The sequence below is a fragment of the Nerophis lumbriciformis genome, linkage group LG17 (assembly GCF_033978685.3).
Source record: "Nerophis lumbriciformis linkage group LG17, RoL_Nlum_v2.1, whole genome shotgun sequence".
Lineage (NCBI taxonomy): Eukaryota > Metazoa > Chordata > Actinopteri > Syngnathiformes > Syngnathidae > Nerophis > Nerophis lumbriciformis.
Genome location: NC_084564.2, coordinates 43,237,436 through 43,251,369, shown reverse-complemented (window position 1 = coordinate 43,251,369; position 13,934 = coordinate 43,237,436). Strand labels below are relative to the sequence as shown.

General features: G+C 43.6%; 1 protein-coding gene across 1 annotated transcript in view; it reads left to right on the top strand.

Annotated features, from left to right (window-relative positions):
* The window catches only part of dph1 (diphthamide biosynthesis 1), a 260,590-nt gene that overhangs the window by 173,689 nt on the left and 72,967 nt on the right, over positions 1-13,934 (top strand). The window lies entirely within an intron of this gene.

Below are 13,934 nucleotides of genomic sequence, written 5' to 3'. Positions count from 1 at the left end.
TACAGATAAGAACGACATTCCGTTACATACCGTATTTTCCGCACCATAAGCCGCCCTGGGTTATAAGCCGCATCTAACTGCGCTAAAGGAATGTCAAAAAAACAGTCAGATAGGTCAGTCAAACTTTAATAATATATTAAAAACCAGCGTGATGTGGGCGCGCATGGAGTCGTATATCAACATGGACGGAGCTGCGTGAAAAAAGCCACCCGGCCTCTTCGCGTAAACTTCCCTTAACCACTCGCTCATCTTTTCTTCATCCATCCATCCCTTCGAGTTAGCTTTTATGATGACGCCGGCTGGAAAGGTCTCTTTTGGCAAGGTCTTCCTTTTGAATATCACCATGGGTGGAAGTTTCTGGCCATTAGCATGGCAAGCTAGAACCACAGTGAAGGATGACTTCTCATTCCCTGTGGTGCGAATATTCACCGTACGTGCTCCCGTTGTATCCACAGTGCGGTTCACAGGAATATCAAAAGTCAGTGGAACCTCGTCCATGTTGATAATGTTCTCTGGCCGGATCTTTTTTTCAGCTATCTTGTTTTTACAATATGCACGGAAAGTAGCCAGCTTTTCTTGAAAGTCTTTAGGCAGTTGCTGTGAAATAGTAGTCCGTGTGCGGATGGAGAGATTGCGTCTTTTCATGAACCGGAAACCTGTCGCTTAGTAGGAGCCATTTTGTGGTCTTTACAGATGTAAACACACAAAGGAAATGAAACGTAATATCCGCGCTCTTCTTCTTCTACGCGGGCGGGTGGTTGCTTACAGTAGAAGAAGAAGCGCTTCTTGTTCTATGGGGGCGGGTGCTTACCTTGGCGGTTGCTTGCGTAGAAGAAGAAGCACTTCCTCTTCTACGGGGAAAAAAGATGACGGCTGTTTACCGTAGTTGCGAGACCGAAACTTTATGAAAATGAATCTTAATATTAATCCATATATAAAGCGCACCGGGTTATAAGCCGCACTGTCAGCTTTTGAGTAAATTTGTGGTTTTTAGGTGCGGCTAATAGTGCGGAAAATACGGTAAGCTCATGGTAGTGCAGGATAAAAAAGCAATAAGGTGCATATTGTTGCGTTTTGGACCAGTTGTTCCTCCCAGGGAATTCAAGTCACAAGTCGCTCCCAAGCTCTTTACGACACTTAAAGCTGAGTTGAAAAACCACCAGAGACAGAATAGGTATTTTGTAATATATTTGCAAAGCTTTGCATATATACAGGTAAAAGCCAGTAAATTAGAATATTTTGAAAAACTTGATTTATTTCAGTAATTGCATTCAAAAGGTGTAACTTGTACATTATATTTATTCATTGCACACAGACTGATGCATTCAAATGTTTATTTCATTTAATTTTGACGATTTGAAGTGGCAACAAATGAAAATCCAAAATTCCGTGTGTCACAAAATTAGAATATTACTTAAGGCTAATACAAAAAAGGGATTTTTAGAAATGTTGGCCAACTGAAAAGTATGAAAATGAAAAATATGAGCATGTACAATACTCAATACTTGGTTGGAGCTCCTTTTGCCTCAATTACTGCGTTAATGCGGCGTGGCATGGAGTCGATGAGTTTCTGGCACTGCTCAGGTGTTATGAGAGCCCAGGTTGCTCTGATAGTGGCCTTCAACTCTTCTGCGTTTTTGGGTCTGGCATTCTGCATCTTCCTTTTCACAATACCCCACAGATTTTCTATGGGGCTAAGGTCAGGGGAGTTGGCGGGCCAATTTAGAACAGAAATACCATGATCCGTAAACCAGGCACGGGTAGATTTTGCGCTGTGTGCAGGCGCCAAGTCCTGTTGGAACTTGAAATCTCCATCTCCATAGAGCAGGTCAGCAGCAGGAAGCATGAAGTGCTCTAAAACTTGCTGGTAGACGGCTGCGTTGACCCTGGATCTCAGGAAACAGAGTGGACCGACACCAGCAGATGACATGGCACCCCAAACCATCACTGATGGTGGAAACTTTACACTAGACTTCAGGCAACGTGGATCCTGTGCCTCTCCTGTCTTCCTCCAGACTCTGGGACCTCGATTTCCAAAGGAAATGCAAAATTTGCTTTCGTCAGAAAACATGACTTTGGACCACTCAGCAGCAGTCCAGCTCTTTTTTTCCTTAGCCCAGGTGAGACGCTTTTCGCGCTGTTTCTTGGTCAACAGTGGCTTGACACGAGGTATGCGGCAGTTGAAACCCATGTCTTTCAAGCGTCTCTTGGTGGTGGATCTTGAAGCACTGACTCCAGCAGCTGTCCACTCCTTCTGAATCTCCCCCACATTTTTGAATGGGTTTTTTTTCACAATCTTGACCAGGGCGCGGTGATCCCTATCGCTTGTACACTTTTTCTGACCACAGTTTTTCCTTCCCTTTGCCTCTCCATTAATGTGTTTGGACACAGAGCTCTGAGAACAGCCAGCCTCTTCAGCAATAACCTTTTGTGTCTTTCCCTCCTTGTGCAATGTGTCGATGGTTGCCTTTTGGACAGCTGTCAAATCTGAAGTCTTCCCCATGTTTGTGTAGGCTTCAGAACTGGACTGAGAGACCATTTAAAGCCCTTTGCAGGTGTTTTGAGTTAATCAGCTGATTAGTTTGTGGCACCAGGTGTCTTCAAAATTTAACCCTTACACAATATTCTAATTTTGTGACACACGGAATTTTGGATTTTCATTTGTTGCCACTTCAAATCATCAAAATTAAATGAAATAAACATTTGAATGCATCAGTCTGTGTGCAATGAATAAATATAATGTACAAGTTACACCTTTTGAATGCAATTACTGAAATAAATCAAGTTTTTCAAAATATTCTAATTTACTGGCTTTTACCTGTGTGTGTGTGTGTGTGTGTGTGTGTGTGTGTATATATATATATATATATATATATATATATATATATATATATATATATATAGCTAGAATTCACTGAAAGTCAAGTATATCTTATATATATATATATATATATATATATATATATATATATATATATATATATATATATATATATATATATGAAATACTTGACTTGGTGAATTCTAGCTGTAAATATACTCCTCCCCTCTTAACCACGCCCCCCCCCCAAGTATGCGCACTGGTAGTGCTACCTCCAACACAGAAAATAAGCTGTAGTTAGGATTTAAGGTTTTCTTTATTTTAAGGCAGGATCAAAAATACAAAACTGAGGACGCTAACAAGCGTGGAGCTAAAAAAAAAAAATGTCACCAAGGGTGAAAAACGAGGAATGCTAGTATGTAGAAAAATCACAAGAGTGAGGAAAAAAAACCAGGAGAAGGTAATTGTTGCGTATAGCAAACATGGACCCGGCAACTAATGCTGGCTGACAGAAAACTATAAAGGGGAGTGGTTAACCAAAACACCTGGTGGGAACACTAATTGCTAAACAAAGACAGGTGAGGAGAATCAGTGCCCATGGAAACCGACAGTAAACAGGGAAAAAGGGTGCACCCAGGAAACAGACTAAAACAGGAAAATTACCAAACATCAATCATGCCATGACCCTGGTGACGGATCATGACATAAGCCCCCCCCTTAAGGGACGGATACCAGACGTCCCAAGGAAGAACCCCCAACCCCCTAAAAAAACCAGAGTAAGTCCAAAGTCAAGGGAGGGCGGAGGGAGGACTCGGCGGTGGGCCGCCAGGCCAAGTGTCACACCTCATTCTCATCATTTAAATGGATGGCCAAATACTTTTGGCAATATAGTGTATGTTATTAATCTAGTTAGTGAATGTATGCATCTTTTAATCTAATGAATGCATTTCATGGCTTTCCACAAATGTTCCTACAACTCTTTACAGTGTTCCATAATAAATGCATAATTGATCATTTCACATAGGGCTCCTCAAGCACTTCCATCGCCTCTCTCTCTCCTAATAGACCAATAAGCAGATATGAACGCGAAGATGGGAGTTGTTGCATAATGTAAAGACGTGTAGCATTTTGCCGTAACAGCAGGAGTACATTTAATGAGAATAATTCATTACATAAGAGCTGTGATCATCAAGAGAGTGAGTTTTGAGCAAAGCAACCTCTGAAAGCTACCGAACACGAAGGACATCTAGTTTACTGTTTGCAATATAATCATACAAGGTCTTGGATTCTTTTCAAGTAAAGAGAAGCTGTGGAAGTGAAGTGTGAATTATATTTATATAGCGCTTTACGTAGTGAAACCCATGATCTAACTTGCATTAAAACCAGTGTAACACTGGGAGCAGGTGGGGAAAATATCAATCAATGTTTACTTATATAGCCCTAAATCACAAGTGTCTCAAAGGGCTGCACAAGCCACAACGACATCCTCGGTTCAGATCCCACATCAGGGCAAGGAAAAACTCAACCCAATGGGATTACAATGAGAAAACTTGGCGACTGGTGCAATGGACGTCGAGTAGATCTAGTTAATAGTGTGAGCGTCCAGTCCATAGTGGATCAAACATAATAGTGATAGTCCAGTCCATAGTGGATCTAACATAATAGTGAGAGTCCAGTTCATAGTGGATCTAACATAATAGTGTGAGAGTCCAGTCCATAGTGGATCTAACATAATAGTGTGAGAGTCCAGTCCATAGTGGATCTAACATAATAGTGTGAGAGTCCAGTCCATAGTGGATCTAGCATAATAGTGTGAGAGTCCAGTCCATAGTGGATCTAACATAATAGTGTGAGAGTCCAGTCCATAGTGGATCTTTCATAATAGTGTGAAAGTCCAGTCCATAGTGGATATAACATAATAGTGTGAGAGTCCAGTCCATAGCAGATCTAACATAATAGTGTGAGAGTCCAGTCCATAGTGGATCTAACATAATAGTGTGAGAGTCCAGTCCATAGTGGATCTAACATAATAGTGTGAGATTCCAGTCCATAGTGGATCTAACATAATAGTGTGAGAGTCCAGTCCATAGTGGATCTAACATACTGGTGAGAGTCCAGTCCATAGTGGATCTAACATAATAGTGAGAGTCCAGTCCATAGTGGATCTAACATAATAGTGAGAGTCCAGTCCATAGTGGATCTAACATAATAGTGTGAGAGTCCAGTCCATAGTGGATCTAACATAATAGTGTGAGAGTCCAGTCCATAGTGGATCTAGCATAATAGTGTGAGAGTCCAGTCCATAGTGGATCTAACATAATAGTGTGAGAGTCCAGTCCATAGTGGATCTTTCATAATAGTGTGAAAGTCCAGTCCATAGTGGATATAACATAATAGTGTGAGAGTCCAGTCCATAGCAGATCTAACATAATAGTGTGAGAGTCCAGTCCATAGTGGATCTAACATAATAGTGTGAGAGTCCAGTCCATAGTGGATCTAACATAATAGTGTGAGATTCCAGTCCATAGTGGATCTAACATAATAGTGTGAGAGTCCAGTCCATAGTGGATCTAACATACTGGTGAGAGTCCAGTCCATAGTGGATCTAACATAATAGTGAGAGTCCAGTCCATAGTGGATCTAACATAATAGTGAGAGTCCAGTCCATAGTGGATCTAACATAATGGTTAGCATGTGCCTTTAACACACACACATTTATACACACAGCAATGAAATGTTGGTTCATGTCTTCAGGTAGGCAGCTTTAGCAGGTTTTCTCAGGCAGTTTTAGATATTCTCATATTGGTAGGTGTACTTCATGTTGTTCTGAGGCCTAATGGAATGGTACGCTATATATATATATACAGTAATAAGAACTGGCACTGGCCTAAGCCCCGGCCCACTTAAAGCAGGATTATTTTTAGTCTCACACAAAAGAGCCTTGAAGCTTTTATTGAAGACATCTGGTGAGAAAATGTTCTCTCTCCCGAGCCGTCCACTGGCTTTCTTGTTTCAGTGTGCTCTTACACGAGGATCCATACGTGCCACCCTATGTATAAGCAAACTAACAAGGTGCTACGTCAATACAACAATGACAACATGACCTCCACTGGTGTTGGAAAGCTTGCGTTACGCTCTTACATATGTCATGTAAACAGCGAGTGCACAGTACTTATTGATCGTGCACGGGCACCAAGAAAATAATTTTTCATTGTTCTGTTTTCTGTGAACAAGTGCAGGTAAGTGCATGTGATGATTGTGTGCTGCACTACGACTCTTTATACGTCATGGCGTTAACGTATTTCATTGATAAAAATATATATACACAGATACAACTGTATCTACGACGGATACTGCAATACAAAATAGTCTCTCTCTTTTGGATGAAATAACATTAGAGGAACTATTACGGCGTGTAAGTGGGATAAAACAAACAACATGTTTACTTGACCCACTTCCTGGGAAACTTATCAAGGAGCTTTTTGTATTATTAGGTCCATCAGTGCTAAATATTATAAACTTATCCCTTTCCTCTGGCACTGTTTTCCTAGCATTCAAGAAAGCGGTTATTCATCCTCTGCTCAAAAGACCTAACCTCGATCCTGACCTCATGGTAAACTACCGACCGGTGTCCCACCTTCCCTTTATTTCGGAAATCCTCGAAAAAATTGTCGCACAGCAGCTAAATGAACACTTAGTGTCTAATAGAGATGCGCGGATAGGCAATTATTTCATCCGCAACCGCATCAGAAAGTCGTCAACCACCCGCCATCCACCCGATGTAACATTTGATCAGAACCGCACCCGCCCGTTGTTATATATCTAATATAGACGATGCAAGGCATTAGTGAGGTTATAAAGCTTTTGCCTGTTAAAGAAAGGAGACTGATCCAATACAGCACAGACATTCGCGTGCCACGCTGTCACGACCCAGACGCACACCAGTGCGCAATCATATGGGAGCCGCGCTGAGCGCACCTCCAAGCGCGTCTCGCTGCCGGCGACGGCCGGGTATATGGGCCCGACGCTCCAGCGCCATCCATTTTCAGGGCTAGTTGATTCGGCAGGTGGGTTGTTACACACTCCTTAGCGGGTTCCGACTTCCATGGCCACCGTCCTAGCTGCTGTCTATATCAACCAGGGTGAGCCCCACCCCTTTCGTGAGCGCACTGCGCGCGGAGTGACCCCTGTTACGTGCCCCCGGCAACAGTGGTGGAGGGCAGGTAAGCTGCTTACCTGCTGCGCGTGACGCCGGCTGCGGCGAAGGCGGACAAGGCGGGGTGTCGGTGCGGTGGGCGCGGTGGTGACCCTGGACGTGCGTCGGGCCCTTCTCGCGGATCGCCTCAGCTACGGCTCCCGGTGGGGCCCTCTCGGGGGAAAGGAGCCTCGGTCCCGGACCCCGGCGAGGCGTCCCTTCTCCGCTCCGTAAAAGTGTCCATCTCTTTTTTTTTTCTTCTTCTGTTGTGGCATATGCTGCAGGTGCCTGCTCGTTTTTCGTATGTGGGTAACAACATTTAACTATGTATATATATTTCCCAATTGGTTTAACTGCCACCTGCCTGAATCTATTTAAAATCTAATTTTTTTTTTATTTCAACCGCCCGACCCGACCCGCGGATAAAATCAAATTTTTTTTAATTTCATCCGCCCGATCCGCGGATAATCCGCGGACTCCGCGGTTGTGCCCGCAAACCGCGCATCTCTAGTGTCTAACAATCTCTGTGAACCTTTTCAATCCGGTTTCAGGGCAAATCACTCTACGGAGACAGCCCTCGCAAAAATGACTAATGATCTACTGCTAACGATGGATGTCATCTATGTTGCTGCTTCTTCATCTTAGCGCTGCTTTCGATACCGTCGATCATAATATTTTATTAGAGTGTATCAAAACACGTATTGTAGAGATGCGCGGATAGGCAATTATTTCATCCGCAACCGCATCAGAAAGTCGTCAACCATCCGCAATCCACCCGATCTAACATTTGATCAGAACTGCATCCGCCCGCCATCCGCCCGCACCCGCCCGTTGTTATATATCTAATATAGACGATGCAAGGCATTAGTGAGGTTATAAAGCTTTTGCCTGTTAAAGAAAGGAGACTGATCCAACGCAGCACAGACATTTGCGTGCCACGCTGTCACGACCCAGACGCACACCAGTGCGCAATCATATGGGAGCCGCGCTGAGCGCACCTCCAAGCGCGTCTCGCTGCCGGCGACGGCCGGGTATATGGGCCCGACGCTCCAGCGCCATCCATTTTCAGGGCTAGTTGATTCGGCAGGTGGGTTGTTACACACTCCTTAGCGGGTTCCGACTTCCATGGCCACCGTCCTGCTGTCTATATCAACCAGGGTGAGCCCCACCCCTTTCGTGAGCGCACTGCGCGCGGAGTGACCCCTGTTACGCGCCCCCGGCCACAGGGGTGGCGGGCAGGTAAGCTGCTTACCTGCTGCGCGTGACGCCGGCCGCGGCGGAGGCGGGGTGTCGGTGCGGTGGGCGCGGTGGTGACCCTGGACGTGCGTCGGGCCCTTCTCGCGGATCGCCTCAGCTACGGCTCCCGGTGGGGCCCTCTCGGGGGAAGGGGCCTCGGTCCCGGACCCCGGCGAGGCGTCCCTTCTCCGCTCCGTAAAAGTGTCCATCTCTTTTTTTTCTTCTTCTTCTGTTGTGGCATATGCTGCAGGTGCCTGCTCGTTTTTCGTATGTGGGTAACAACATTTAACTATGTATATATATTTCCCAATTGGTTTAACTGCCACCCGCCTGTATCTATTTAAAATCTAATTTTTTTTTATTTCAACCGCCCGACCCGACCCGCGGATAAAATCTAATTTTTTTTTAATTTCATCCGCCCGATCCGCGGATAATCCGCGGACTCCGCGGTTGTGCCCGCAAACCGCGCATCTCTAGTGTCTAACAATCTCTGTGAACCTTTTCAATCCGGTTTCAGGGCAAATCACTCTACGGAGACAGCCCTCGCAAAAATGTCTAATGATCTACTGCTAACGATGGATTCTGATGCGTCATCTATGTTGCTGCTTCTTGATCTTAGCGCTGCTTTCCATAGCGTCCATCATAATATTTTATTAGAGCGTATCAAAACACGTATTGGTATGTCAGACTTAGCTTTGTCGTGGTTTAACTCTCATCTTACTGACAGGATGCAATGCGTCTCCCATAATAATGTGACCTCGGACTATGTTAAGGTAACGTGCGGAGTTCCTCAGGGTTCGGTTCTTGGCCCTGCACTCTTTAGTATTTACATGCTGCCGCTAGGTGACATCATACGCAAATACGGTGTTAGCTTTCATTGTTATGCTGATGACAGCCAACTCTACATGCCCCTAAAGCTGACCAACACGCCGGATTGTAGTCAGCTGGAGGCGTGTCTTAATGAAATTAAACAATGGATGTCCGCTAACTTCTTGCAACTCAACGCCAAGAAAACGGAAATGCTGATTATCGGTCCTGCTAAACACTGACATTTATTTAATAATACCACCTTAACATTTGACAACCAAACAATTACACAAGGCGAATCAGTAAAGAATCTGGGTATTATCTTCCACCCAACTCTCTCCTTTGAGTCACACATTAAGAGTGTTACTAAAACGGCCTTCTTTCATCTCCGTAATATCGCTAAAATTCGTTCTATTTTATCCACTAGCGACGCTGAGATCATTATTCATGCGTTCGTTACGTCTCGTCTCGACTACTGTAACGTATTATTTTGGGGTCTCCCTATGTCTAGCATAAAAAGACTACAATTGGTACAAAATGCGGCTGCTAGACTTTTGACAAGAACAAGAAAGTTTGATCATATTACGCCTATACTGGCTCACCTGCACTGGCTTCCTGTGCACTTAAGATGCGACTTTAAGGTTTTACTACTTACGTATAAAATACTACACGGTCTAGCTCCGTCCTATCTTGTCGATTGCATTGTACCATATGTCCCGGCAAGAAATCTGCGTTCAAAGACCTCCGGCTTATTAGTGATTCCCAGAGCCCAAAAAAAGTCTGCGGGCTATAGAGCGTTTTCTATTGGGGCTCCAGTACTATGGAATGTTCTAGCAGTAACAATTAGAGATGCTACCTCAGTAGAAGCATTTAAGTCCCATCTTAAAACTCATTTGTATACTCTAGCCTTTAAATAGCCCCCCTGTTAGACCAGTTGATCTGCCGTTTATTTTATTTTCTCCTCTGCTCCCCTCTTCCTTGTGGAGGGGGGGGCACAGGTCTGGTGGCCATGGATGAAGTGCTGGCTGTCCAGAGTCGGGACCCGGGGTGGACCGCTCGCCTGTGCATCGGCTGGGAACATCTCTGCGCTGCTAACCCGTCTCCGCTCGGGATGGTGTCCTGCTGGCCCCACTATGGACTGGACTCTTACTATTATGTTAGATCCACTATGGACTGGACTCCCACACTATTATGTTAGATCCACTATGGACTGGACTCTCACTATTATGTTAGATCCACTATGGACTGGACTCTTACTATTATGTTGGATCCACTATGGACTGGACTCTCACAATATTATGTTAGATCCACTATGGACTGGACTCTCACACTATTATGTTAGATCCACTATGGACTGGACTCTCACACTATTATGTTAGATCCACTATGGACTGGACTCTCACACTATTATGTTAGATCCACTATGGACTGGACTCTCACACTATTATGTTAGATCCACTATGGACTGGACTCTTACTATTATGTTGGATCCACTATGGACTGGACTCTCACAATATTATGTTAGATCCACTATGGACTGGACTCTTACTATTATGTTGGATCCACTATGGACTGGACTCTCACAATATTATGTTAGATCCACTATGGACTGGACTCTCACACTATTATGTTAGATCCACTATGGACTGGACTCTCACACTATTATGTTGGATCCACTATGGACTGGACTCTCACAATATTATGTTAGATCCACTATGGACTGGACTCTCACACTATTATGTTAGATCCACTATGGACTGGACTCTCACACTATTATGTTAGATCCACTATGGACTGGACTCTCACACTATTATGTTAGATCCACTATGGACTGGACTCTCACACTATTATGTTAGATCCACTATGGACTGGACTCTTACTATTATGTTGGATCCACTATGGACTGGACTCTCACACTATTATGGTAGATCCACTATGGACTGGACTCTCACACTATTATGTTAGATCCACTATGGACTGGACTCTCACACTATTATGTTAGATCCACTATGGACTGGACTCTCACACTATTATGTTAGATCCACTATGGACTGGACTCTCACACTATTATGTTGGATCCACTATGGACTGGACTCTCACAATATTATGTTAGATCCACTATGGACTGGACTCTCACAATATTATGTTAGATCCACTATGGACTGGACTCTTACTATTATGTTAGATCCACTATGGACTGGACTCTTACTATTATGTTGGATCCACTATGGACTGGACTCTCACAATATTATGTTAGATCCACTATGGACTGGACTCTCACTATTATGTTAGATCCACTATGGACTGGACTCTCACACTATTATGTTAGATCCACTATGGACTGGACTCTCACAATATTATGTCAGACCCACTCGACATCCATTGCATTCGGTCTCCCCTAGAGGGGGGGGGGGGGGGTTACCCACATCTGCGGTCCTCTCCAAGGTTTCTCATAGTCATTCACATCGACGTCCCACTGGGGTGAGTTTTTCCTTGCCCTTATGTGGGCTCTGTACCGAGGATGTCGTTGTGGCTTGTGCAGCCCTTTGAGACACTTGTGATTTAGGGCTATATAAATAAACATTGATTGATTGATTGATTGATATATATATATATATATTGTTATCATTAATGGATGAAGGTTATTAACATTATGACCGTTCATTTTGTTTATGATTGTTAGTTTTATATACTTGTGCGCCGCATAGATGGAGCTTCTACTCGCTCTCTGCGGTGAAAGCCACTGGCTGTTCAGTTTTAAAACGACTTGTCAGCACCTAGCCGCTATTTTACAGTCGCTTAGTCCACACAGGCTAAGGGCAGAGGCGCTTTTAAACCGAGTTGTAGTTAAATATTTGACACACCCAGCAAGCAGCAGAGAGGAGCTATAATTTAGCTTCTGTGCTAAGTCGCTAACAGAAGTGAACAATCAATCAATCAATCAATCAATGTTTACTTATATAGCCCTAAATCACGAGTGTCTCAAAGGGCTGCACAAGTCACAACGACATCCTGGGCTCAGATCCCACATCAGGGCAAGGAAAATCTCAACCCAATGGGATGACAATGAGAAACCTTGGAGAGTCCAGTCCATAGTGGATCTAACATAATAGTGTGAGAGTCCAGTCCATAGTGGATCTAACATAATAGTGTGAGAGTCCAGTCCATAGTGGATCTAACATAATAGTGTGAGAGTCCAGTCCATAGTGGATCTAACATAATAGTGTGAAAGTCCAGTCCATAGTGGATCTAACATAATAGTGTGAGAGTCCAGTCCATAGTGGATCTAACATAATAGTGTGAGAGTCCAGTCCATAGTGGATCTAACATAATAGTGTGAGAGTCCAGTCCATAGTGGATCTAACATAATAGTGTGAAAGTCCAGTCCATAGTGGATCTAACATAATAGTGAGAGTCCAGTCCATAGTGGATCTAACATAATAGTGAGATTCCAGTCCATAGTGGATCTAACATAATAGTGTGAGAGTTCAGTCGACAGTAGATCTAACATAATAGTGTGAGAGTCCAGTCCATAGTGGATCTAACATAATAGTGTGAGAGTTCAGTCGACAGTAGATCTAACATAATAGTGTGAGAGTCCAGTCCATAGTGGATCTAACATAATAGTGTGAGAGTCCAGTCCATAGTGGATCTAACATAATAGTGTGAGAGTCCAGTCCATAGTGGATCTAACATAATAGTGTGAGAGTCCAGTCCATAGTGGATCTAACATAATAGTGTGAGAGTCCAGTCCATAGTGGATCTAACATAATAGTGAGAGTCCAGTCCATAGTGGATCTAACATAATAGTGTGAGTCCAGTCCATAGTGGATCTAACATAATAGTGTGAGAGTCCAGTCCATAGTGGATCTAACATAATAGTGTGAGAGTCCAGTCCATAGCGGATTTAACATAATAGTGTGAGAGTCCAGTCCATAGTGGATCTAACATAATAGTGTGACAGTCCAGTCCATAGTGGATTTAACATAATAGTGTGAGAGTCCAGTTCATAGTGGATCTAACAAACTAGTGTGAGAGTCCAGTCCATAGTGGATCTAACATAATAGTGTGAGAGTCCAGTCCATAGTGGATCTAACATAATAGTGAGAGTCCAGTCCATAGTGGATCTAACATAATAGTGTGAGAGTCCAGTCCATAGTGGATCTAGCATAATAGTGAGAGTCCAGTCCATAGTGGATCTAACATAATAATGAGAGTCCAGTCCATAGTGGATCTAGTTAATAGTGTGAGAGTTCAGTCCATAGTGGATCTAACATAATAGTGTGAGAGTCCAGTCCATAGTGGATCTAACATAATATTGTGAGAGTCCAGTCCATAGTGGATCTAACATAATATTGTGAGAGTCCAGTCCATAGTGGATCCAACATAATAGTGTGAGAGTCCAGTCCATAGTGGATCTAACATAATAGTGTGAGAGTCCAGTCCATAGTGGATCTAACATAATAGTGTGAGAGTCCAGTCCATAGTGGATCTAACATAATAGTGTGAGAGTCCAGTCCATAGTGGATCTAACATAATAGTGTGAGAGTCCAGTCCATAGTGGATCTAACATAATAGTGAGAGTCCAGTCCATAGTGGATCTAACATAATAGTGTGAGAGTCCAGTCCATAGTGGATCTAGCATAATAGTGAGAGTCCAGTCCATAGTGGATCTAACATAATAATGAGAGTCCAGTCCATAGTGGATCTAGTTAATAGTGTGAGAGTCCAGTCCATAGTGGATCTAACATAATAGTGAGAGTCCAGTCCATAGTGGATCTAACATAATAGTGAGAGTCCAGTCCATAGTGGATCTAACATACCGGTACAACTTTCCTGGATGACATTCTGACAACACAAATATTGGTATTTTCT